Here is a 4,868-nt window from a genome sequence, read left to right as displayed (position 1 = left end):
GTGTGTGTGTGTGTGTGTGTGTGTGTGTGTGTGTGTGTGTGTGTGTGTGTGTGTGTGTACAAAAAATTTTCCGCCTTAGGAAAAAAGTTACATGATCAATAACCTAATAAAATGTCCGCAATATGTTACCGGAACCGTAGCAAGACATGAACATTATGGTTGTAACATCTGTGTAACAAATATCATTGCTAAGGATAGAGCAACTATATAAGTCACTTTTATAATACTATTATATAACCTTTTTATATTGATGGGATAGTTTCCTATAACTCTTTTGTATTGATGGGTGAAAATTATCACAATTATTCGATTATAGCTACCGTAACTTTTTCTCCATGTGGTCGCGAAACGATCAATTTATTTCTGTTTAATATAAGAAAATGGCAGAGTAGAACAAATTATGAAAAAAACTTTAAAAAAATTAGTCAACCTGTGAAAAGCAAATATTGAATTCATGTGATTTAAGACACGTTGCATTAACAAAATCTACGATAGTACAAGCAGTACTTGAATTTGGAAAGGGATCTCTCTTATTTGTGCTGTACACCTTTTTCTTAGAAACTGAATTATTGTAAAATTTCTCATCGCACACACGTTTTCATAGATTAATTACATAAAAAAATAAATTCAGCCTTAAATTATATAAATATAAACATTGGTCATTCAGACAAATATACACAGGTTTCTTAAAATCCGTCCACGAATCATACGCTATTCCTGATTAAAAACTGAGTCGAAAGATCTTTTAGATCTGTTGCAATTTTCGCAATGATTAACCAAATTTAATTAATTTCTCAATTAATTTCTCAAGATTACCGAAACATATCCGATCACATCTAATCATTAACTGTTACGAAAGTTCCAAAATGATAAAGGATTTTTTCACTCAATTTTTTAGTTTCAGGAATAAGGCGCTTTATGATTCGACATGACACACTTTAAGAAACACCCTGTATATTAAATAAATCACATAATCTAATGTTCCAGTATATAGAGATTTTCAATGAATTACATGAGAAATAATACCTCTTCAAAATAGCCTAATTAAAACAAAAAAATTTTTTAAATCCCCTTCGTTTGTGAAACATTGCCGTGACCAGGATTCGAACCTGGGTTACTACGGCCACAACGTAGGGTCCTAACCACTAGACGATCACGGCTACTCGAGGATTCGTGAGTGATCGATAACGCTTGATTGATCCATTGTAACGTTGATCCGCATGACCACTCGAGCGCGAAGTCGTGGCTCGATGCTGCAATTGTATTGCTTCGAGTCACGCCATCGCATTGCACGAAGAGAATCTAAGATATGGATCTGTGATTGTATCTCGATTCAATATTCAAAACTGTATATCCTTTCAGTACTCAAAACTTTCAGATTCTGAAATCGCGAATGATTGACAATTACAATTTTGCTCTATCACGTTACGTTTTTGAAAAAATTGAATAAAAGTGCCGCAAATGGCATTTTTGGATTCAAAAACGTGAAATAATAGAGATCAATTTCATTTAGGGATTTGTTTTTAGTCACAAAAAATCTATAAGTCACCTATTATATTGACTACTTTGTGCAAGAATAACAGTTACAATAAAAAGGAAAAAACTTAAATCCGTAGCTAAATATAATACTTTGAGGACCGCTTATGCAATTTGAATAATCATTTGCATCTAATGGTTTAGCAGATCGCTGATTAAATTTAAAATCAAATTATTAAATATAATTTATTTAAATGATTATTGTATTAAAAAACAAACAATTAATTATATTAACATGTAACAATTATCTATATTATAATGTATATAAGTAGTGCATTGCATTATTTTTTCATTATTTTTATTCCAGTCACTGTAAAAAAAATAAAAAACAGGCAACATATAATTTAATTATAATTTACAGTTGCAACCATTTTTATTAGTAATAATAACTATAATTATAATAATAATAACTATAATTATAGTTATTATTACGATAAAAATATCATTTTCGGTATAAAAATATTATAATTATTTTCGATTGTCAACTATATATATTTGTTGCCAAAACTATACATAGAATTATTATTATTATCAACATTATAGCAATAATAATTATACTTGTGGTAACATGTAATTATAGTTACAAATATTAAAATTTTTTCTCACAATCAGTGTAATGTAATAGGATTATAATTTGGCGTTAATTATGAAGGTGTTAGTTATTAAATCTTTAGGTTTGTTAGCACCGCATACTCCAACATAACAATACATTGAGAAAAATGGTCTGGTTGGATTAAATAGTAATTCTGATGGAAAATGGACGAATCAGAATTTTCTAGTTAAGTCTACTAAAATTCTGATTGATATAATTATTCTGGTAAAAATAAGAATTCTAGTAGATTTTATTAAAAATATTGTATCAATCAGAATTTCGATTATCTCTCAACTAGAATTTTAATAAATTTAACCAGAAAATTCTGATTTGTCCATTTTCAACCAGAATTTTTTTTCACTGTATGTTCCTACCTTCTTTGGATCCATTTATGAAATTATATTATTTGCGCCTCGAGACTAAGAAATATTCTTTAGAAACGCAATTAGAAGTACATATGTAATGTATTCATTTCGTTTTACTCATTAGAATCATGGAATCCGCGTTAACGACCGCGGAGATTGATTTACAGCTATAATTGTAGCCGTTCCCCCGTAATTTCCGCGATGCGAATAGCCATACAACAATGGCGTGGCCGACATACGCGAATGAATTGGTCATCGTAGATGTTTTCTGGTTTCATTGCTTGCTTTCGCGCGAACGGCTTTTTGCCGGGTTTACCTGCAAGCGGCTTCCCGGATTTCCTAGCAATTAGCAGTATAATACCGTCAAGGAAATAAGATTTTACGAGCCGACCGCGGCTACTTTTACGCTACTCTTGAACCGAATCGTCCATCGTTTTTTTTATTATTTTTAGTTCAACGTCGGTCTTCGTGCGAGTCTATATAGTGACATTAATGTGGTTAACAACTTTAATGTGGTTAATAACGAGCGTTCAAGAGTGTAAATTATATAAAGGAATGTGGATCGCATGCCATAAATTAGATGTTGAGAAATGTCGAAGGATTCTACTTCCTTAAATCTTTTCTCTTATTTTATTGATAATTCTAGAGTAGAGAAATGACTAATGAGATTGTAACACGTTAAGTCGTCTATTTCGAGCTGGGATCATGTCGACCGTATTTTTGTAACCTCGACGGAACCTCTCAACTCGATGCAGAAATGCGATCACGCTTTCATCCGGGGAAGCTCGTTCCCGTAGGTGTCGCGTGTACAAAAAAGATAAAAAAGTAAAATGGAAAGCGATATCCTTCGGCAACATCCCGGAAGCGTGCATGCCAGACGAGCACATCGAATCGACTCGCGGAACGCACGGATTCGTTCGAGTCCAGAATAGACATTCGTTTATATTTCGACACTACACTTAAGTTGGTCGTTGACAATTCGACCTTAATTTTGACAAATAAATATCTCGACAAGAAAAATACAAAGTACAAGTTTCTGAAATGGGAAATTTCTGAAATGGAATGAACGATTTTATTGAAGTATCTAAAATTTAGCTATATAGATATTGATTTAATAATAATTTTATTAGACCATAAAAATAATCATGCACGATGCTCAAACAATAATGACCCAGTCAGAAATGACAATGGAAGTCGAGTCGAAATCATCAAATTCAACGTCGATTCCATTGTCATTTCTCATTGGAAGTAATGCCACAAAAAGTTATGACATTCTGACAACTAGCTTGAGCTACATAATTATTTTGATTTAATTATTTTAATTTAATTAATATTATTTATTTCCTACATATATTATTTTTTGATGGTTGAGCAAAATTATTTTTAGATGTGTATCTAGCTGAAGTTTCATATACTTCAGCAAAACCGTTCTTTCCACATAAGAAAAAAAAAAAGAAATAAATAATCAATCAATAATATCAACATCATCTGTTGTTAAAATTAAGAAAATTTTTTCACGAAGACATCGTTAAAAAACAATTGTTAACACGTCAAGAAGGATGTGGATCAAATCGTCGCCACCGATCGCATGCACGATCCTCGAGATTATCCAGGAGCGGGTTATCGTGCGTGCGTGCGTGAGTGCGTGCACGGTACACGCAGTGTGTGCACGCGCGCTATGTTATTATATTTTGTCGGTCGTGCCAGATGCTGGGGCCGGCCCTTGCCACTGGTTACTTCTGGTTTCATATTCCGGCGCGATGTATTTTTGGAGCACGTCGCGCGCGCCGCACTGCTGTACCTCGTTCTCGCTCGAGAAAAAAGAAGGGTTGAGAAAAGGGAGGGAGGCTGAATTTGTTACTGGAGACACGGCTAAGAAAGCAGCGTGCCACGGATACGTAAAAAAAAGAGAGTCTGCATTTTACGGAGTCTATTACCACGCACAGTGTGGCCGTTATCGTTAACGTGTCACGAGATTATAACATGTCGAACAGTTATTTCGTCGTATACAGAATAAGTGTTTTATATCAATAAAAAATATCACAATATTTCTACAGGTTTTTAATTACAATCATTTTCCTATTTTAATATACACTCTAGACCAAAAGTTTGGAAAGACTTTTTAAAAATTGATATTTTTAAGATTACATACTTATTCAAATATCGATAACAATTTTTTTTTAAGAATAATTTAGATCCAATAATTATTAGTGGATCTACAATTTTTTAAGTTTCCAAACTTTGGACCTGGAAAGTATCTCAAAAAATTATTCCGATTTATGCTATCTTATATTTTTTTATATATATATATATATATATGTATATATACTGTGTTCCTATTAATAATTGATAAAACAAGACTATTATTAGTATGA

At 32.4% G+C, this 4,868-nt stretch overlaps 1 non-coding gene across 1 annotated transcript; it reads right to left on the bottom strand.

Moving 5' to 3' along the window:
* Positions 1-1,088: 1,088 nt before the first annotated feature.
* Positions 1,089-1,160, bottom strand: Trnah-gug. Its single transcript has one exon. It is a non-coding gene; the product is annotated as a tRNA-His (tRNA).
* Positions 1,161-4,868: the final 3,708 nt, after the last annotated feature.

The sequence above is a fragment of the Atta colombica genome, unplaced genomic scaffold (assembly GCF_001594045.1).
Source record: "Atta colombica isolate Treedump-2 unplaced genomic scaffold, Acol1.0 scaffold225, whole genome shotgun sequence".
NCBI lineage: Eukaryota > Metazoa > Arthropoda > Insecta > Hymenoptera > Formicidae > Atta > Atta colombica.
The sequence above is the reverse complement of the archived record's forward strand: the minus strand, read 5'-3'. Positions and strand labels throughout refer to the sequence as shown.